Source organism: Athene noctua, chromosome 5, assembly GCF_965140245.1.
Source record: "Athene noctua chromosome 5, bAthNoc1.hap1.1, whole genome shotgun sequence".
NCBI classification, from domain to species: domain Eukaryota; kingdom Metazoa; phylum Chordata; class Aves; order Strigiformes; family Strigidae; genus Athene; species Athene noctua.
In genome coordinates this window covers 59,991,286-60,013,857 of record NC_134041.1, presented here as the reverse complement: position 1 = coordinate 60,013,857, position 22,572 = coordinate 59,991,286, and the positions used below count along the sequence as shown (strand labels likewise).

At 49.8% G+C, this 22,572-nt stretch overlaps 1 long non-coding RNA gene across 1 annotated transcript; it reads left to right on the top strand.

The window, feature by feature from the left end:
• Positions 1 to 1,535: 1,535 nt before the first annotated feature.
• Positions 1,536 to 21,447, top strand: LOC141961518 (uncharacterized). Its single transcript, XR_012633770.1, has 3 exons — positions 1,536 to 1,645; positions 20,617 to 20,806; positions 21,337 to 21,447. It is a non-coding gene; the product is annotated as an uncharacterized LOC141961518 (long non-coding RNA).
• The last annotated feature ends 1,125 nt before the right edge of the window (positions 21,448 to 22,572 follow it).

Genomic DNA, 22,572 nt, shown 5'->3' with positions numbered 1-22,572 from the left:
TGTTCTCCAGGCGTCGGGCGGCTGTACGTATAGACATCTATACCCACACGTGCATACGATTGCAGAGACAAAGTGAGAGAGATGTTTGTACGGCGTAACTCAAGTCCTCTGACAGATTTTGCAGCGAGGTGCCGTTCTCCCAGGTCTCACACGTTTGGGAAAATCTTTCCCGCCCGCAGACACCCGGGCAGACACGGGCGCAGGGCTGCGGCCCCGCTGGGCTGAGCTTACTGTGGAGGGGAGAGAGGGATTCGCCTCCAGCCCCACTCGTGCCCCTGGTGAATCGCTAGTATTTCCACTTTTGAAGTCCCCTCTCCCCTTTTCCGTGTAACTTTTTCCCCCCTCAACCGACGGTAACGCTTTTCTCATAGAGATCTGGGGTTACTGACATGAGCGAGGCTGGGAAAGTGCCCTAAATACGACGGGTGTTCGATGTGCTGCTTTCCACTGGGGTCTTGATTCCTGAGCACTGAAGAGGAAAAAAAGAGAAACTTCTCCTAGGAAGAGCCGTGTTCTGCATCTGCGTATTTACACTTCTCCGGGACTGCAGAATGAATCTGAATTGGAAAAACTTCAACTCTTTTTTTTTTTTTTTTTTTTTTTTTTTTTTGTTTCCAGGCATCCTGACATAATCACAGGGCTCCTTTGAAAACTGCGTCAAGTAATTTAGCAGTTGGAGAGGGTGGAATTATAACCGTGTGAAAAAAAAAAAAAAAAATACCCAAACAAAAAAAACCAACAACCAACCCTCACACGCGCAGAACGAGGATAACCTTCCAAAACGCTCCATAGATTTCCCTCGATCCTCTTTACAGTCGGGGAAATATCCTTTAGCCTAAAGCCCCTTCCCGAAGGGGGGGTCCCGTCGCTCTGGAGCCCGGCGGAGGAGGCTGCAGCTGCAGCCGGAGCTCTCCCCGGCCAAGTCCGATTTCGCCCGGATGATCCCGGCCGCAGCAACCTGGAGGTCCCCGCGCCGCTCCGAGCCCTGCTGCTCTCCGTGCCTCCATGCATACATGTACATATCTCTGTGTATATACATATATGTGTGTGTGTGTGTGTGTGTGTCTGGATACATACAGGCAGAGAAACCGCAAGTAGAGCCTGGGGAGCACCAGCTCGCTCTGGGTTTTGTCAGAGAGAAAACAGGCCGGGGACAGTCAGAACAAAAACCATAGGGGACTCGGGATGAGATTTCCCAGGATTTTCCTCTTGCCCCTAAATTTCTGTATCACTCTCCCACTCCTCGCCGCGGCCGTTTCTGGTGGGCGCCTCCCGCGCAGCCCACGGCCCGTGCGGAGCCGGTGGCAGGGGCCGCTGCGTTCCTGCCGGGGCTGTCCCGGGAGCATCTCCCGAAGCTCCTCTCCTGAACTTTTCCTACCCAGCGTCTTGACAGGCTGCTCTCGCTGTCCTCTTGGCGTCTACAAGGAGAAAATCTGGCAGGGGCTCCCTTCCCAGCAATCCCCGATCTGCTCCAAGCGCACTTAGCGGCAGCCTCTCTCGGAGGGAGGGGTGCGCTACATTCGCAGTCAAATTACATGGCTGGCCTCAAAGGCACTAGCCTCGGATTTCCAAACTAATACTCATCTTTTAAAAGCCGAGCCAAGAAGAAAATGCGAGGAAGGCCTCAGATGCGGGAGACCTCGGGGTAAGACGGTTGTTTACGGGCTAATCCAAGATGAACTTCCGTGGGGGTGTGGGGGGGGGTTGGCGGTGAGGGAAGTTTCAGCCTCCCCTTAACTTTCTTTTTTCCAGGGGGTACCCGTCTCCCCCTTCTCTCGCCGGTGCCAGGGACCCGCGCCCACAGCGGGGAGGAGAGGTGGCCCAGGCAGGTTGTGTCCGGAGGGGGGGGCTGTGTGAGTTAAAGGAGCGGGTGAAATGCCTAATTTAATCCCTTTCTGGACTTCCTAAATCCCAGTCAGTATGTCTAAGCGTGCTGCGAGCCCTCCACAAAAGCGCAATACGTGGCGGGAGAGCCGGGAGCCCGGGCCACCAAGCGCAAGCCCGGAGCCGAGCCGGGCCGGGGGCTCCGGGAGACCCCCGGCTCCTGCCCCGCTGGGGCACCCCCGGGGCCTCCGCCGAGCAGGTGGATTTCGTCGGAGGGGGTGTCGCTGCCCGGCCCGGCTCCCCCCGAGCCCCCAGAGCCCCTCGTGAGCAGGGCCTGGCTCTCCACGCAGCCAAGGCTCCCCGAGTGGGGTGCGCACACGGGGTGATTTCCACGGGCCTCACCACGGAGGAGACCAGTCCTGAAATCCTCAAGCCCTTATTTCGGCCCTGCAAAGACGGGCCAGCGCTGGTGCCACCGGGGGGGGTGTGGGGGGGGAGCGTTTCTCCGGCGAGCGGGGGCTGCGGGGAACCGGGAAACGGCCTCGCTGCCCGGGTTCCCTCCCGCCGGCCCCGGAGAACGGCAATCCGGAACCGTCGCTTTAGTTTTTTCTTTTCGACTCTAATTCCGAGCATCCTCTCCTCTCGCTCCCGAGGCCCCCCCGTTCCACCCCACCTGGCCGCGCACCCCCAGCCGCCGGCGGGGCGCTGCCTGCCTGCGCTCGGCGCTGCACAAGCCCGGCGCGGCCCTCGCCAGCCGCGGGCAGCCCCGGCTTTGTTTCGCACGTCTGTTTTCGTCTCGGGGAGGTCGGATTTGCCGTTCCCTAATGACGTTAGTAACGCGGGACACCAAGAAAAAGAGCGAATCCCCGGGTTTACACACGACGCCGTAATCTGCACCCATCCGTGCCAGACTCCGGCTCATCTGAAACGTCAACATGTGCGGAGGGAGCGGGAGAAAACACCGGAGCTGCGTGCGGGCGCGGTGAGCACCGCGGGAACGGCAGCGCGTCCCGCCGGGACGGACCGATCGGCCCCGACGCTCGTCCCCGCACTCACCTCTCCCTGCCCGGTCCCCGCCCGCTGCGCGGGGCGCGGTGGCGGCAGCCGCGGGCGCGGGTCCCGCTGCGCATCCGCGGGGCGGCAGCGCCCCCTGCCGGCCGTCGGGCAGCCCCCGCCCCCCCCTCCCCACCCCCAGGCAGCTGGGTCGGGCAGGGCCCGGCGGTGGCCCCGGGGTGCGGGCCAGCGGCCCGTGGGAGGCCTGCGCTGGCCCATCGCGGGGAAAAAAAGCCACGGGGAGTCTTTGGGACGCTTCATAGAAATATATTTATTAAGCGTATAAGGGTTTTCGGGTTTGTGTTTTCTTTTTTTGTTGTTTGGTTGTTGGGTTTTTTTTTGTTGTTGTTGTTTTTTCTGGAAGGGCGCAGAGTGTGCACGCACACAACTACACGCACCCCACGTGTGTATGCACACGCGTCCACGCACTTTAAATCCTCCCCGGTGCGATACCCGTTGGCACAGCGCTCATTCTAAGCCCCGGGGTTTAAATACCCCCCAAACAGACCAGTTTCACCTCTAAAAATTGCAGCTGCCTGGAAACCGCCGCGACGGCTTCCAAACGATGGCTCCAGCCCCTGCCGTTTATTTTCACACCTCGTTCAAAACTCTGGCTTGCTCCACGCCACGTGTGGCAACTTCTCGCCATCGTGCGTGGTGCGCTATAGGCGAGAGGCGGTTTTTAACCGCGCCTGCCTTCCCTGCCCTGCTGGCGGGTTCACCTGCCGGCTCCATCCCCAAAGGGACCGTCCTGTGGGGGCTCCTCTGGCCTGGGAAAAGCTCGGGGTGTCACCGGTACCGCACACCGGGGCGTTACAGCCCGTTTCCATCAGCCGAGTGCTGAACTCGCAGATAAAACAGGCTTTGCCCGGTACCGGCTACCCGGGGAGCCCCTGAAACTGCGGGGTTCTGACCATTCCTCCTCTGTAAAAACCTGCGTCTGCCACGAGGGCTCTCCCTGGATGAAAACTCGCCAGACTCAAAAAAATAAACTAAACCAGAGGCAGAGCTGCAGGCCAGGCAGAGGCTGCAGGTGTCCGGGCTCCGGACATCCCACGGGAAAGCGCTGGTCGTCTCGTATGGGAGCGAAAAGGTGCCCGAGCCTCCACCGACGGGGCCGAGGTTGTGTTTGCGTGGGAAGAGCGCGGGAGGGAAGCTCTTGCACCTGGTGTTTATTTTTCTTGGTGGAAGACGATGCATCCCAAACCCGAAACTCACCGTCCGCCACATAAACCCCCTCTCTCTCCACCTGGGAGGGACGTTAATTGTCCCGATCGGGGCGGAGGGGGGACACGGGTGAACCCCGGGGGTGCGCAGCATCCGCTGCCCTGCGCGGTGCGGAGCTGCCTGATCTCACCGGCTCTGGTCTCCTCGCTCTTTCCCCCGTCTTCTCGACCCCCCCCAATTAGTGTTCCCCATCAGTGCCGCTCCTGAGCAGCACAGCCGGGCTTTTCTTCTGCAGCCGGCAAGACGGCGCGGAGCTGCCGCCCTGTCCGGTTGTCCCCGCAGGTCCCACACCGGAGCCCCCGGCAGCGGCCGGGGCCGGAGCGGCCCGAGGTGGCGGAGGGACTCCCGGGAGGGGAGGTTCAAGCCCGAGAAGGGGGCTGTAGTTACAAACTTTCCTAAACTTTCCTCCGGACTGAGTGCACAGCTGTCGGTACAGGGAGGGGGGTAAAAAAAAAAAAAAAAAAAAAAAAAAAAGCAAACTAATAAATTTCTTCAAAAGCTTTATTTCTAAGGAAAAATAGAAAATCGCACTATTATTTAGCCCTAGTTCCGTTTGGCACTTTTTGTCGTTACTGCAGTACTTTTAGTTTCTCATTCAGACATTACATTTTGTTAATTATTCCTTTTTAACGTGCTCCTAGAGGGCCCGATCCTGCGGTCCCGCCGGCGCACATTTGCTTTCCATTTCACGAAGAGTTTTTCTGGGCAACAGGGAGGGTCACCGCTATTTTCTATCGGATCGAGGACTTTTTAACACAACCGGCGGTGCCATGTGCAGGATTCCCGTGCTGGCCTCCCGCAGCGGGACGCCCCTGCCTGGCCCTGCCGGGGGGAGTCCCCGGGAAACCGCAAACGCCACGGGGCGACCGGTGCCGCCTCACCTGGCAGCTTGGGTCCAGTCTGCAGGAAAGTTAGCTCTGCTGGGAGTCAGGTCCCTCTCCTCCTCCTGCTCAACGGTCGGATCGTTGGGGTTTTTTGTGTTCACTCTCGCCCATCGTTTGGGGAAATTCGAGCTTGCAAAGAGCAGAGATTTTTTTCGGGGGGATTTACTCTGCACTCCCCACCAGCCCCTCCATCCACCCCAGACATCTATCTCCGGATAATGCAGAAGGAGTTTAGAGTGAAATAGACGGAACAACTCTCAAATAATTCTCCAAGCTTCCAAAGTATAGAGATTCAGTATTATCACATTAAGTGACAATTAGGATACTAATTAATAAGTATTTAATTTTAAATCACGCATTTTTTTTTCTAGGACTTGAAGTACATAATTGCTTGCAGTGGCATCTTGGAATAGAAACATTAGTATCCCGCTCTGACACACATAACCCCGCGGAATGCCTTCCCTAGCTGATGTGCGTTCCCAAATATTCCAGCTCGCAGGGATGTGCGCGCTGTGGAAGTCATACACAGTGGAATAAAACAGAGCTCCTAAAGCAAAAGCAGCGGTTTCCGTGGATGTTTCAGGCCCCCGAGGCCCGAGGTGGCTTTTTCTACACGCTTAATGTGTGTCAAACAGATACGTGGGGGCTTTTGCTTAAACTGTGTATGTGATTCCGTCGGGCTATCGCTCCGTTACGTTGTGTTGGATGCTCCCATCCAACAACTGCGTTCAGCCTTAGAGTAGTTCCGAACTGAAGGCGCTTTTACAGGCTAATTATTATTTTTTTTTCTTTCCTGGAAGGGGAAAAAAAAAAAAAAAAAAAAAAAAAAAAAGGAAAAGCTCGTTTCGGAGTCTTAGAAAACTTCAGCTGGGTGCAGCGCGGAAAGGAGGGGATACCTGGGGCAGGGGTGCCGGCCTTTCCCCGGCTCACTCCGGGGGCCGTTCCTCTCGGGGGGCCGCAGCTCGCCCGCCCCTCGTCCGGCTCTTTTCGCCGCGGGAACAGCACGGAAGGTCAGGCCGCTGCAGGGAGTCACCGCAGACGTGCGGCGCCCGCCTCCGCGCACCCTGCTCCGCGGGCGCGCACCGGGCTGCGAGCGGACACGGACCGCGGTGCTCGGCGGAGTCGTTGGCAGCCGCCAGCCCCTCTCTCCGGAGCACCGAGGCCCGGCAGCCGGTGCCGGGGAGCAGGGCTGCGGGCAGCCAGCGGGACGGCGGCCCCGGGCCCCGGCCGCGCCTGCCCGGGCCGGGCTTTGCCCCCGTGGCCGGTGCGCTCGGCCGGGCTCGGTGCGGGGCTGCCGGCGGCGGGCAGGGCGCCTCGGGGGCTGCCGCGGGTCCTGCTCGCTCCCCTCTGCGGCCGTTCAGGCGGGGGAGTAGCAGCCGGGAATGGACAGTGACCCCCCCTCTCCCCTCTCCTGCCAGGGCCGGGCCGTTTGGTGCTGCGATCCAGCGAGAGTCTGAACTCGAGGGGTAATTTCGTCCATATGGGGCAAGCGAGCGCGCACACGGCGGTTCTCTCCCGAAATCGCCCACCTCCAGTTGCTTTTCGCTTTCCACAGACAGTTACAGGGGGAAGAAAAAAAAAATAATTAAAAGATGACAGGGTAAAGAAAGTGTGGTTTGGTTTTTTGGGGTGTTTTGTTTGGGTTTGGTTTTTTTTTTTAGTCGCAGGTGGGGAAGGGCGCCGGAACTCCGGGCGGAGCGGATGAGCCGCACCGCGCTCCGCGCCCCGACGAGGGCTGCGGCCAGGGGCCGCGGGGCTCCCGGGGAGGGACTGCTCCCCACAGCCGAAGTCAAGGGCTCGGTAAGGCAGAGCAGGAGCCTGGACCTCCTTGTAAGAAGGACTGCGTGAGGCTGCGAGGAGTCTGCTCCGCACGCAGCGCCGCAGCGGAGCCTCGCTGCTGAAAATCTGCTCCGCAGCCTCTCCGCGCCCCTGCGCAGAGCAGCCAAGCCCCGGGTAGCGCTGCCCGCAGCTCCCTACATGGGTAGAGCAAAAAACGGGCAGAGGAGGCACCGTGGCAGCTAGGCAGGCAGGCAGGGAGGCAAGCAGGGAGGCAGGCAGGCAGGCAGGCAAGCAGGCAGGGATGCAGGCAGGCAGGGAGGCAGGCAGCGAGGCAGGGAGGCAGGCAGGGAAGCAGGCAGGGATGCAGGCAGGCAGGCAGGGCGGCAGGGAGGCAGCGCGCCTCGGGCCGCCGAGGGGGAGACCGGCAACAGGGAGAAGGGCCGCCCGGTCTCCCCGTCCCACCTCCCCGGGAGGTGAGCGCGGGAGGGCATGTCTCCCCTTTTGCTGTTATTTCTGGAGAAGAGAGATGGGGGAGGAAGAGGAGAAGCGTGCGGAGGGTTTGGGGAAGGCTACAGCCGGGCCGCGGTGTGACATGGCGGAGAGGAGCGGAGCCGCTGCGCGGGCAGCAAAGCGGCGTGACCCCCCGGGGGGACCCCCGCAGTCGATATATTTTTTTTTTTTAAATTTTTATTTTTTATTTTTCTTAACGTATCAGTGAAACTAACAGATTTATTTGCAGTTCGCTCTTTCCAGCCCAGCGAACAAGTCCACGCACCAACAGGCGAGGATGTTTTACGGAGATGGCAGATGGTACCTCGCCTAGTTCCCCGCTCGTATCACGACGGGACCGAACTGCTCCACGAAGTGATCTTCCAGATTTTGGGCGGTTCCTTACAAACGAGCAAACTCGATGTGTTCATTTGTTTGTTTATTTGTTTGTTTGCAAGTGTTGTGCCGTTTGCCCGCTTGCGCTTTCACTGCGCGCTGCTGCAGGGAACTCCGCTCCCGGCGACCGCCACAGTGACGCTGAGTTGAGGAAATACTACAGGTGTTACTGCGGTGTTTGGGAATTAATTCTTCTTCCTTCTCCCCCCTCCTCCTTCCCGGAGTTATTTCCTAGCCTACCCAGATAGCTGGGAAAGGGTCCCACATACCCCGGAGCTGTAAAGTGAGCGCTGAAATACTTGATCTCACTGATCTTTGGAGAATTAAATCTGGCCTCATTTTACAGGAGGAAGCGAAGTCAATCTCGGAGGTTTTGCGAAGAAAGGCTGTTATTTCCTAGCGGATAGGCGTTTTAGTTGTTAAATATTAGTTTTTAATTACATATTGTTCTTTTTAAAAATAATATTTATACGTCGGTGCGTGCAGGTACTCAACTGAATTTTCCAGCCATCGTCTAACCGTTCTTTACACGACTGATGGAAAATAGCCCATTGTACAAGCGCCCGGCTGTGCTTCTTTAGCAGACGGCGCTTGACGTGTTCACCATTGTCCTCCGTGCCCCTCACCGAGGCCACCGGGCCCCGCCGGGCCCGGGGCTTCACACGGTGAGCCCGGCTCTGAACGCGCCCCGCTCCGCGGTGGGGCTGCGCGGGGTGTGTGTGCGCGGGGGGCGTCTGGCACGAAACTCAGCCGAGGAGCACGCGTGGGAGCAGGAGAGGCAAAGCCACCGAGCGAAGGAACTCGGGAAGGAGGACTAGTGATGGTGAATAAACCCTTCGGTCCTAAACGTAGCCGCCAGCCCCACGGGGATGGGCGAGCTGCCCCACGAGGCCCCCGCGGCCAACCGCACCTCCCGTCCCCCCGCCACAGGGATCTGGTGGCAGGGTCGCTGCAGGCGCCTCCGGCCCTTGAGGGGCTTCGTGGGCGGCCGGGCTCGGAGCTCAGCTTGGGGGGGGTGGGGGGGGCGCGTCCCAGCCGTGATTTACTGCACATGTGGAGGGGGGGGTGTCCCCCTCGGCTCGGCCCCGAAGGTGCTCCGTGCGAGGGGCTGATCCGCCCCCCCCCAGCACCCTCAGCTCTGCTCCTTATATAGAAACACCACTGCCGCTTTCTTTTCGGCCGAGTCCGTTTGCAAAAATTTCAAACGGAGGCTTTGCCACCCCTCCTCCCCTCCTCCCCCCCCCAGCAGTCTTCCCCCGTCTGAGGAGGCCATTCTGCAAAATGGAGCCTTCTTCCCCTCAGCCCGCCGCCCCCAAACCTCCCCATCTCCCCTCTCCGCACCCCACCATCTTTCCACCCTTTTCCTCTGGCAGTGGGATTTGTACCCACTCCGGCCTCAGCATCTCCTGGGACTGGGCCACTGCTCCCCCATGAAGCCCCCAGAGCCACGGAGGGGGAGCCAGGGTCCCTTGCAGCGGGTCACACTCTGCTTTACAGAGAGGCACAGGGACCTCCAGCAAGACAGGTAAACCCGCTTTAAAACCAGTGCTACAGACACTGTACACTGGAGTCGTCTGGTTTGGAAGTCAAGTTTGTGGGTTTGGAGGGGGCGAGAGACTTATTTTGGCATGTAAATATTTCTGCTCTCCATAAACTGGCAGAGTGGACTAAAATGAACACATGTGGTTCAGCATCTGTTTAACTAGATGCATCTCACAGAGAAATATTGGCTTTTCACCTCCAGGTCCTAAATGGGAAATAAAAGAGGTTGGTGTCCTCTATTCTGTTTGCAATTGCCTATCCCAGGATTAAAGAGATCTCCATTTTACTGGCTGTCTTTCATTTAACTGTTTGGAGACCAGAGATGGAAAATATTTGCCGAGAAGAAAAGAATAGCTGCATGGGATCATTTGCAATTCAGTGTGAAAATATTCTACCAAACCCATTTCTATCCCAGTACAGTTGAAAAAATAGCACATAGCCGTCAACAGCCCATTCCGCTCTGCTGGACAGCACGGAAAGTTTTAGGCAACTAAATTCCTAATGGGAGACAGCAGCAAACAGCACAATCCTGTCTTTGACTGAACTATGTGGCAGCTTTAATTGCTAGAAATGTTAGTAATGGCTAAAATACTAGAGTTTTGGTAAATTAAGGACTTCCCATGAATGGTAAATGGTATAGCCTATACGGACAGAAACCAAGAGAAGCATTAGCTTCAAGTGGCACATTTGGAAGCGCAGAGGAATGACCACTTGGAAGGGAGTCAGGATAAAAGCAGAGCCGTCCAGCACCGCACGCAGGGTGTGTGCTTGAGAGAAGCACATCCACAAACAGCTGCTTTTCAAATTGACGCTGACAAAGAAATGAGCATCATTTATGTTTAAATACCTTTTCGTTGTCGCCGCCACAGTGGGCAGAACATTTCATATAAAAATATGCTTCGTCAAGCATGAGCGGAGCTGACCACCCTCGACTGGTCCCCAGAGCCTTGGTTTAGTTTTTGTGGAGAGCTCTGCTCCTGAGGCTGGGAGCAAATCCCTTAGGCCCGAGTTCCCTGGCCTGCTCCTGGCTGTGCTCGCCCTGGGATGCCGCAGTTGGACAGTGCCCACTTGTGGCTGACCTTGTTTGAAGCAGAAGATGCAAAAAGGCCCTGCAGGGAGAGGTCAGCCAGAAGGCTCTTGGAAAATGCAGTGCTTGGCTTGTCCAAAGCTGATTCTTACTTGCTTTGGACACCCCAAAATGGAGAGCGAGGGAGGAAGAAGGGAATTACAGGCATCTGCGTATCCACTCTGCATTAGATCTGCATGTGAAGGATCCCGCAGGAGCCCCAGTGCTCATGAATCCCATCGCCGTACTGTTCACTGGAGTCATGTACAGCTCAATAGCACTTTGATACTCTGGCATCTAAAAGCCTTCCTGGAGCAGCGGTTGGTTATAGATTATTCGTTTGCCTTGCAATAACATTTAGCAGATCTTGTCAAGGATTAGGACTCCATTATGACAGGCTCCTCTTAAGTGCACAGATGACAGTCCCTGGCACGGGGGTCTAAGAGGGCAAAGTAAGTGTCTGTGTCTTGAACAAAGCAAGAAGGGAACGTGACAAAAGTACAGTAAGCAACAGGTGAGAAACGGTGAAGCTGAGGACAAAAGCACACTCCTCACTCCACCGTACTGATTATGAACTGTTTTCTGCTCTGGCTAAAGTCAGTGGTTAAAATGTCTCTTGATTCTCAGAGCACAAGATGAAACCTTATTGCATGATGATTTAAGGTTCACATTTAGCTCTCAAACAGTGTTTCTCATCCTGATTTTCTCTACAGTCTGATACGTTATTTGGTACAGAGACAGAACCATCAGGGATGCCAAAAAGCAAATCACAGGACAAGCTGTAGAAACAGGACGTGCAGCCATGGGAAGGTGTCTTGCGTACACAATTTAAGACTTATGTTGCAACACTTACTCTCTGAGCTACTGCATCACTATGAACAATGCTTCGTTAATAGAAAATCTCCCTTCATACTTAGAACAATTAAATAGTTATCAAGTCATCAAAAAATGGCCATGTGAGCTCAGAGGAGGGAGCTTACTACCAAATTCCCTTTCTGAAAATGATGCTGTATAACCCATACTTGTAGTCAAAATGAAGGAAGAAAACTGAGGCCTCAGAAGGAATCGATCACATCAGATTTATTTAGTTTTGTATTTTTCCTAATTTTCCCAACTTTTTCAATAGACCCTGAATCCTCACCTGTTATCCTTAAAACTGAAGAGTCTCAGACAAGAAGGAACTATAGCTCCAGCCACAGCCTCCTACTTCACCTTAATCAAAACTTGCCAGTAGCCAGGGAAGCTCACTGAAATGAATGGGAAAGGTAAAATGCTTGCAGGTACATATCCACTCAGACCTAGCCTTCCTCTTCAGCTGCATCAGACTGGAGACTGCACCTTAACCAACGATGAACTCCACCTTCAGCTTCAAGCACGTTTCTTGCTGTCAGACATGTTCTAGAGAAGATGCAGACTGTCATTGTTTCTGAGCAAACTATTCCCTTAAGGCTGTCTGTCGAGCAACTTTCCTGAGCTATAAACATGTTCTGCAATTTAGATCAGAAACATTAGCAACTACCAAACAAAAACATAAAACACACGCAGGGCAGCCAAAATAGAATAAATAACCGGTTGGGCCTCTGCTATGCAAATACTTTCAGTTAGGTAAAGCAGTGCTACATTACCTTCAAAAAGTTCATTAAAAGGTCCCCCGGAGCTGTGTTTTTTACCCACAGCAGTCAGTTTTCAGGTCACTCACCATGCAACCTGCCAGAGATTGTTGGGCGCCAGCTGTATTACTTGGCATTACTGTTTGCATTACTGTTGTGCCAGGCAAGCAGACTCTGCAGCAGGAGACAGAAACACAAAACAAAAGGATGGTCCCTGCCCCAGAGCACTTCCAGTCTTAATCTAAGAGACGCAAAAAAAAAAAAAAAAAAAAAAAGGGGGGGAAAAGAAAACAGCAGGTGGAGACAGGGAAGGGAAAAGAAAGGATGAGACAGGACTGATTAGTGTGATACTGAGCGGCCTCAACACAACAGCTGTTATCTGGCATCAAATTCTTCACATAAGTGATGGCTGGATGGGGCCTATAGGGAACTTGCCAGCACATTTTACCACATGAGCCATACGTTCTGTGTCACAACTGCCAAAAGCGCTTTGGGGTTGTAAGGATGGTTTGTGGTTGTGGCTTGGCAAAAAGTATAAGGAGGCAAGAGTGTGTGTCTTTCAAGTGTACTGATATGCCAAGAATAAAGAAAAAAAATTAGCAAGGCTCTCAAGCCCAGTCCCTGTGACACTATCATGAAAAGAAATGTTTATTTATAACAAGAGAGCAAATTTGTGAATCACAGAACCTAACTGGCAGCCTCAAGTGATTTGGAAGAATCAGTCTGAAAGTCTTTCCCCTCCTCCCCAATCTATTCAAGCTGCAATTGCAGGCTAAGTCACTCTGCGTTGATTAGCAGCCCACACAGAGCTCTGCAAGCCTGATTTTTGAAGCTGGGAGCAGCATTTGGGAGCTCCTGGTTCCTGCAAGGAACTGCCAGATGTTCACAAGAGGTTGTCACACGGTCCGGGGTAGGAGCTGAACTGCCCCTTTTTTTTTTTTTTTTTTTTTTTTGCTTACTTGTATCTGGCACAATGCGCACCTCAGTTTGGAAACCTTGACCCATATTAGGTTACACTTCTAGTTAAAAAATCGTTCATGTCAGTTTGAAAACCACATCCTTCAAAACATAATGTACTTTAACATTCTTTCGCTCCCCTCCGCCCCATGGCCTCTAATTTAGTAGGGTTTTAAGAGCATCATGTGCTTGAACTCTGAGCTGCTCCCAGGCATCTAAAAAAGTAATTGGAGTATTTAGGCCTTAAATGGATTCTCTTTTCAATCTAAATAGTATCACACATCAGAGATGTCAGTATGAGTGGTTGAAGAGAGATTAGAAATTCTCCTAAACAGTCTGGTAATTAAATCATCTACCCATCCACATATTTGGTTGAAGAAGCTCTGACTGCCCTAGGCCCCATCTCCTCTGTGCTCCCACCACCTCAGAGTATGTGATATTAAAAAACAGTCCTGCCTGAAGACACTGGGTGTCAGTCCTACTATCAGCTGTTCGTTTGGGATTTCTCAGGACCTCTCCCTGAAGGAATACTGTTTTCTCAGTGGAGACCCCTGAGCCCAGACCCAGGCAGTTATTTCGGTGCCCAACTCTAGCCAGTAGTTGATGGAATTAGACACTAAAAAACCTTCAGAATTTATGCCTTCATCTTTTTATTCCTCACATACAGTATCTAGTGCCTATCATCCATTGCAAATAGGAACATGGTACCTAATGGCTAAATTCTGCTCTAAGTTCAGACCTGAAAGCTGTCATTATAATTAAGCCATATTAGTTACTTACCTTTTATTTTCTTTTTCTAAGCTCACAAGTTTTTATCTTCTCTTAAAAGAGGCATGAAAACCAGGAGGAATGGCCCTGCCTCACAAGGGGCAATGGCTGGTGCCACTGCACAAAGTGGCTGAGGATGCACTTGCACTCTGCCCCTCAAGTGTCCCCCCTCCGCTGGACAGGTTATCACTGGAAGGACATTACAGCAAGCATCAGACTGCTCAGCAGCATGGTGACATCCTGCACATACACTTTCTGGAAAGTCTAAGTTGCCAATATTTACATAGCAATGATATAATAAATAAAATCACTCCTTTATCTTTTCGCTTACCTCATTCTAGACCAGGATATTGAGTTCAAAACAGTACACACCTAAAGTAGACTTCATCGATTATGAGTGGCCCAGATGATCACTCTTCAATGTCCTTAACTATATCAGCTTAATTTTCTTTCTTTACTGTAAGATGACACATGGATGTTCTCACTTTCTGTTAGTGGAATAAATTTGGACAGATGTATGCAGGCTCATTCCTGATACAGAAACAGAGATAGGTCTTTTTCCTACTCCTTTCTTTCTAAAAATATCAAAAATATGAAGAGGTCAAGAACTTAGAAGGCAGTGCAAAAGTTTTCCTGTACTATCATTGTACTTAGTAATGTGGAAATGGTAACAGCAGGTTTTTTGCTAGCTGCACCCTTCTTATTACAGTAATTGCTACAATAACTCAGAAATATAGCATCTCAAATACACACGCCTGGCTATAACAACAGATAATAAGATTTTAAAGACACCACTACTGAATCTAATCATACCAACTAACTCTTAGCAAACATTTTGTCTTAAAAACCTGACAGGGTTCCTCTACTTCGTCATTATGTCTGTGCAGTCCCCCTTCTGAGCATGACAGAATGAAACGTTAATCCTAAACAATGACATCTCCTGGGTGGATTTTACATTCTGCAAGATCAGTTTCTTTACGCCTGAGAAGGAGTTTGGTGACTCACACCATCCCAGTAACCAGAGGTAACTATGCAGTATATACAGTGACACCATCAGGTTCCCCAAGGGCACTTGTTCCACACCCTCTGCCACGAGTCACAAAGCAGCCATGTGCTGCTGACCAGATTTCAGATATTTCATATAAAATACTGAGACTCACAGTTAGCATGTTTTAGTCACCTGGGCTTGGGGCATGCACATCATCGAGGGAGAAAATTCCTGTACCTTAAGTGCAATTTAAAAACTAATGTTCTTTTAAACACTCCTCTCCCTTGTTCTGAGGTAACAGCACCAAAGCAGTCATGTCCAATGACTCCGAGGGTCAACTGAAGGGGCATGATGAACCACCTCACTTCCAAGTGTCTGCAGCCTCTACATTTGCTGTTTTATTTGGATTTTCTGAAAATGATCTTCAATGAATTGAATTACTTTCAGTTGTAAATCTAAGATGGAAAAATGCAATATTAGGCGTATCTGGCTCACCATCCCTCAAGTAATATCCATATGCACATTCCTTCCCCTTGCCAATCTCTGTTTGCTCATGATTCTGCTAGATTTTAAGCAAAGGACCTTGCATATGGTAGCAGCACTCCACTGGTCACAATTCAAGGCAGCTGCAGTTTTCTAAATGAAATACAATGTGGAAGTCCTTAAAACAAACAGAGACACTTGGACTTTTAAGTACAGAAGTGTTTGAGATTCACTAAATATACACAACAGCTCATTCTTTGTGCTTCCGAAGCTCGCTGGAGGAAGCAGGGCTTGTCATTTACTATAGTAATTATAATGATTCATTATTATGATTATTAATTATAATCATATAATCACAGTAATGATTAATAATTATAGTCATTACGATTTCCATTAGAAGAGATCCTAGAGGCCCCAGTCAGAATAGTGGGCCTCATTGTGCTTCATATGGTAAGGGCAGATGATTAGGGGCACCCTAATAACGTGGGGACTGTGGTCAAGGACCCAGCTCCTTCGGATCCGAGCACTGTGTTTGCTTCACACAATAGGCACACTGTGGTAGGGCACCATGTGGGTGTGAATGGGGATGTGCAGCGTTCTCAGGAGTGGGGTGTCAAAAGGCAGATGATACTCCAGGGAATGGCAACCAGACAGTGACCGGGGAAACACAAAGCAACCGTTGCAGCTTAGAGAAGGGACCTGTGGCTGCAGTGTTGGCAAAAATAGTCTGCTCCTCTGCATCTCCTGGCCCTCCACTTTGTGATTACCTTGTGCTTGGGTGAGATGGGGTACTGTGACTAGCACTGCCTAACTTCAGTGGTTTCCAACTCATCAGGCTATTTTTGCCTAGTCAGCTCATGCAGATGTACTTCTCTAGGTGTTCCTGTCTTGACTTGTGAGGGACTTACTCCCTTCTCCCCCCTCTTCCCCACCACTGCCTCCCCATCATCCACATGATTTAAACTTGGGACTTTGAGATGTAACAATACCACCCATGCTTGTGTAAATGTTTATTACATCACATTATACCACAACTTCTGCCAAACAAGGGAAAAACAGTTTGTCTTGTATGCCTAGGCACTGTCTGCAGTAATTGCTGAGCCTGTGACCTTGCGCAGCACACTTTGTTCACTCCTGGAGTTTGCTCTCTGTAGCAGTTTAACACAGTGCATGCTAATGCAGTAGTCTAATATTGCATGCTCAGAAGCCTTCTGAAGCCCAGGTACTACCAAAATCACTGGGCCTAATCATAAGGGTAAAGATAAGTGTGTGTAAGCCTTTGCAAGATTAAGCCCTTGGCCTTTTGTTCTGCCTAAATGTAAATTGCTGCTTTCTTGCAACTTCCTTGTACGTGTTTGGCTTTGAAGATGCCAAAGGTAGGGATCTCTGCATCTAGTGCTGCAGTTTCTCTGTTCTTCTCCAGTCTGCTCTTAAACTGAAATTTCTCAGTTCTTCTAGTGTAGTCCCAGGGTGCTTGGTTAGTCAGGAAAAGCTATTGGGATTATTTTATTTAGAGACTACAGGACAGATTCAACTAATGTGTTGTGAGCCAGTCTAACTTAATGAACTTTAAAAGTGTCTATACTAGCTCAAGTGACAGAAACAAAGAACAAAGTCCTTTTGTAAAGTGGGTGAAAATCCATTGCTTCAAAAACCGGGGGATAAAAAGATGATGATGCTTTATACATCTCCCCCCAGCTCCCCCAGACAGGGGGAAGCACAAATGATAATAGGCTTACTTTGTTATTATCAAACATTGAAAAGCCAGTGTCCTATTGCACAGGCAGATCTTCTGCAAACGTCATTAGGAGAATTAATGAAAGTACATTTGGCATGTGCTCGATGACACAATGCAAAAGAGAAAAACAGGAGCAGCCCTGGAGGGGTGTTGGTTCTTTCAGTAACGCAAGAAAAGGGACTGGCTGGCGCTCAGGTACAGATGTCCTTGTTTCTGTGGAACAGTGATGCTGTTTCATTGCCCAGTGCGATGCGATTCTTCAGGGGATTATTTTGTTATTAGAAAGTTTTACATCCCTAGGTATTCTCAACTAAAACTTCCATGGAAAGAAAATCCGAAGCTGGAAAGTGAAGTTTGGAAATGACAAAGTTAAAGCTTTCTTATGATCCAGTCCCTGATTACGTGATCACATATGTATGTTTAACAGGGAGAGAGGCGGAGCTGGATGCTCCAAGTGAGTGAGTTATGGTGGAGCCTTGTCTGATTCACTACAAAGGTTGGATGGTATGCACTCTATGAGACATGTGGCCTCACAGCAAACAATGAGCATAAAAATAAAAATTGAACAGCTGCCTCATTTGCTAAGCACGTCCATCTTGTACATTGAGCAAGTCTGGGTTCCTGCGGGGGGAAAAAAAAAAAGCGTCTGATCGTATTAGCTATATATATACACTGCATGCGGATACATCAATATCGGATGCTTTATAAGGCTGGGATATGTCCTGGACTCCAGACAGATATAAGAATAAAAGACATCTTAGAGAATATTGCATTTTTTGCAACATGTGTTGGCTCAAAGGAATTGTAAAGGAAGTAAATTAAATACTACTAAGAATGTATATATTTATAGCACTTTTCATACAAGGATCCCAAAACACCTCTCAAAAAATTAAGCTTCACAAGATTGCTGTGATCTAAGTAACAAGCGTCGTTTCTTTCTAATGTGTGAAGTGAATCGGAAAAAGACCAGATAATTTAACCAGACCATCAAGAACAAGAATGTCTGAATTTTAGGTTCACATTTTAACTCTAAGACAAACTGTCTTCTATGAAAACATCCAGGGAAGCTATTGATTTTCATGCTTCCTTGCCCTTCTCCAGCAATCCAGCACAGTGCTCAGGCATATGGTTAATTTAAGGCCATTGATTGTTGGCCTGTGTTTCTGAAAAACCTTTTGGCATGAAGTACATACAGTTTTGAGCAAAAAAGTAGGTTTATAAGAGCATTGGTCATTTTACCAACCGTGCCTAGAATTTCCTGGACGTTATGAATGTTCAGCTGAATCCCCAGTGTCAGATTGCATTAAAAGACTGTCCTCAAAAAGGAACATTCCAAATTTCCATGATCTTTGCCAGTTTCCAATGATTTGACGTTTATTTGAGCTATTGTGCAAAGTTTTCTGTTGAGTCAGATCATTCAGGACTAGCTGCTGGGACCACAGAGTGTCAGCAGAACATAATTCATTTGTGGCTAATGGCAGCACAGTTTATCGGATAGGTAATGCTTCTTCATGCCGAGATATGCCACTGGGAAATTTGGTGGGGGTTTTTTGGTTTTTTGGGTTTTTTTTTCTGCTGAAACAGGAAATAAGCATTCTGTGGCCCCTTTGGTTGTTCATTGGATCTCTTTAGGAGGAGAAATTTCTGCAGCATCTTCCTGGGTTGTGAAGGGGAAGGGAGAAGCAGCATATTGATTCTAAAGAATGCCCCAGCACCCTGTTTTCTGTATTGCCCGTGCTACCGTGAGTCTTTGTTGGCTTTTTGGCTGATTTAGCTTTCTCTTTCTGCTTCCTACATGTACACACACACCCGCTCGACCTCTGCCTGTTTAGTCTATTCCTAAGGGAATCCCTCAGACCGCACAAAGTGCTCATACCAAGCTGTTTTCCTTCATAATAGAAGAAATACCCACTGAGATTATGCCTCGTTTTTGTGGCATGAACTACAGTTGAATAAAACTTCACGGCTGCACAGTGAGACCAGGTCTCTGAGCCCATGTATGCTTTATGTGAAAACAGCTTGCCCATAAAGGTAAAGCAATACTTTTTTTTTTTTTTTTTGGTGAACTGTTCTCGAAAGTAAGTATACATGGAGCTCTAATTGGCTTTTATCTCTGTAGATGGGACATCTTGGCTTCAAGATAGAGCTTGCGTTGGCTTAATTGCTTAGATCCTAAGGTATGCAAGGCAAAGACCCTCTGTGCTTGTGTAGTACCTGGCAGTGCTGGAACCAGACTGAAGTTCCTCAGCAAGACCTCAATGCAAATAATGAATGCAGCTACATAAGAGGACATTGAGTGACTCATTCTAAACCACAAGATGTTTGGACTTCAAATAAAGAAAGATATGCGGGATATAATCTGCTGTTGAGTTTTAACACAATTCCTGTTAACTCTGAGCTCGACACAGCCAGAACAATAGCAGGCTATAGATTTTGTTTCCGTTCCTGACATTTACTAAGCACTGCAAGACTAAAACATTTTGAAGGTTATATCCAATGTCCTGCGGAACGAATGACAAATGTCAACTCTTACACTCTTGCAAGATCTGAGCAGGAATAAGACAACTCTATAGACTGAGGCAAGTTTATTATTACAAATACCTTATTAAATCTAAATGGTAATGGCATTCCAATTAGCTCATTGTTAGGAATCTTTCATGTTTGACTTTCATTTAGACTGATTACGGGAATAACGCAGACCCTGTATAAGTAATTGGCACAAAATAAAAGCGTTTGAGCTGCAAAAACCCTCCTAGAGGCTGCGCTCTTTAAAAAGAAAAAATAAATAAAAGCTTCCTATCTTTCCCAGCTCATGAGCTCTCTCTGTTCACCATAATAATGAGACAACCCATTGAGTCTCCTGTGGGCCTTGTGGTATCGGAGCTCCCTTTTTACCTACCCCTCTCTTCTCAGGAGCTGTAGGGGGGCTCCTTCCCTTTTACTCTCCACCATCCTATTCTCTGCTCCCTTCGTCGCAAGCCTCGGCACTGTTTTATTGATCCTGCTCAACTGTGGATTCTTTCACACCCAGATCACAGGCTAGCCTCCGTCTCTCCCACACCCTCCTCCTCCTCCTCCTAACAGCCCTGTGGTCTCTCCAGACGAGCAGCTGGGAACATGCCTTTCTGTGTCCTGGCTCCCTGCTCCTTGCAGAGAAAAGGTGTTTTCTTTTGTGGCAGAGCCTCCATGAGCCTGACAGAGGCTATCAGTGACTCCTCACAGTGGGCTCCTGCTTGCCTCCTTCAGAGGGGAAGAGGAGAAGGAGAAAAGGACTTTTTCAAGACTTTGCTGCAACCTGGGACAGAGATTTTCCTTCCCTTCCCTGGCAGAAGGAGGTCCAGAGAAAGAGCACCCACCATGGAGTCCCTTTCTCCATGGGGAGGGCCAGAACACAGCCCTTGGAGAGCTCAACCAGGCTGGTGAGTCCTGGATTCCCACCATGAGTTAAGTTCCAGTTGAGCAATGGTGCACCCAGTCCTGGGTACCTGGCTTACAACTGGGCGTGGGCTGATGGGGAAAGATCCTGCTGAGAAAGACATGGTTTCATGGAAAAGTGTCCAAAACTGTTGCCTGGAGTCTCAGCTCGTTAGGTTAAGAGAAGGAGCAGCACAAGAGATATGGTGAGAAGAGAGGAGGCCACAAGCATTAATCTCTGCCAGGCCTCCCTCCTCTTTATCTGACTAATCTGGTGCCAGCCCTTTCCTGCTTTTGCTTTTCTGCACGGAGGCCACAGCAGAATGTGAAATCTAACTTTTTTTTTTTTTTTTTTCTCTTCATTCTGATGACCTCGATCACACCCTGCTCTGCACCAGGGCCAGACATAAGCCTACAACTTCTGCCCCTTCCCACGCCACTGTGGGTGGGAAGAAAACCCATCAGGTGGACTGTGGGGACTCAAGACATACTCCAGCCATTTCCCCACCGCTGGGATCGAGCTGGGAGCAGCACTCTGGATCACAGCTTCCTGGCAGCGTAGACACAGCATGTGTTAGCCGTATGACGGTACGCCAGGAAAGGTCTCTCTGGTGTGGGGAAGAGAAGGGCCAGCAGTTCCTACTTGGGAACTATTTGGCTTCTGCAGGGCTCTGGATGGTGAGCTAGGAGCTACACGTAAGCAGCAGCAGCAGCAGGGTTTTGGGGAAAAGCTGGGGCAGTAGATGGTAACAGCAGGCAGCTATAAAATAGCAGGTGCTGAAAGCTGGGACCAAACTGCCTGAAAGCTGGGCCAGGATCTGTCCTGCTGCTCTCAGAGGAGCAGCTGGTACCCATGGCACAAAGGTGTTGGACTAATTGGGCAGTGGAGCAGGGCCCAGAAAGGTTTTGAAATCACCATCCTTGGAGGTTCTCAAGACTCAGATGAAGAAACCTGGTCTGAACTCAGTGTTGACCCTGCTTTGAGCAGGAGCTTAGACTGGAGCTTATACTGGAGATTTCTGGAGGTCCCTTTTGGTCGTAATTGTATGGCTGAATATGGGTTGGGAACAGTTACTTTGTTCTCTCCATTTGGTGAAAGTGTCTTTTATTGTTGACAGCATTGATGGAAAAAATCTCTTCCATTACTGGAACTGTGCACTGTTCAGAGAAACCTGCCTGTGCTGGAGGTGATCTCCGTGCTCATCAGACAACCAGCCTGCAAACCTGTAGACCAACTTGGTAATGCTTTGCATCTGATCTCCTACAGTGTCTCTGTAGGGTTGGGGACCATCAGCCTGCTTTACTCTCACCTGTTAAAGACCGGTGGGTCACTCTCCCGATGAAATTAGAGAAAGATTTCTATGGATTTCCATAGGTGGGTCAGGGCTTCAAAGTCTCTCTGAGGCTTAGTGGACCCTTCATATTGACTGGATCATGATCTGGTATGAAAATCAGTAGTGTTTCACAACAGTTGACCTATTATAACCTGGTATTACAATCTTGTTAGGAACTAGTTGCCTTTAAAAAAAAGCAAATAATGAGGTAATGGCTCAAAAAGCTGTGACAGGTGAAATCATGACAAGTCATGGCCACATGCCTAACGAAAGCACACAGCTAAGCACATACTTAATTACTTTTCTGGGCTGAATATGAGTGCTTTCTTGAACTGAGATTGAAAATTGCTCCATAGCTGAAACATATAAACAGACCTGCACTCGACAGACTGTTTTGTGTGAATGAGAAATATTCCCATGGATGGCTAAGTTTTAAATTAACTCTGATTTTTATGGGACTCTTTGAACCAGAAACCACGATAGAACTTTTAATACTAATCTGGCAGTAATTTAGGCATTGCTGTATTGACAGGCATATTTATTCTGTCTTTGTATTCGTAAATGGTTTATATTTACTTGTCACATTAAAATAACCAAGAATCCACTTCTGCGTGTTTCAGCCGTTCTGATGAGGTATGTACGGATAAGAGCCTTGCTATCTGTCTGCAGTAATAAAGATGAAAAATCTGCTGACATTCCAAACAAGCTGTAAACTAGGCTGTTTAACAAAGTTCTTTTTAATGCTTAAAATCACTGTGTTGTCATTGTAAATTAGGAACTTCAGGTGAAACCTTGGATGCGTTGAAGTCATCTGCAACAATGAATCTGGAGGCGGTAACTGCCTTAATAGCTACAAAATTCTTCAGAATAACCCTACTTACACTTCTGTCTATAAGGTTAACCAGAAAGGAAATTACACAGAGTAAATTTTCTCTGTTTAAAACCCATAAGCCTTACAAATTATATTTACATTTAATTAAAACTAGACACATTAGCCACTTTTTCGGCACCTTTTTTTTT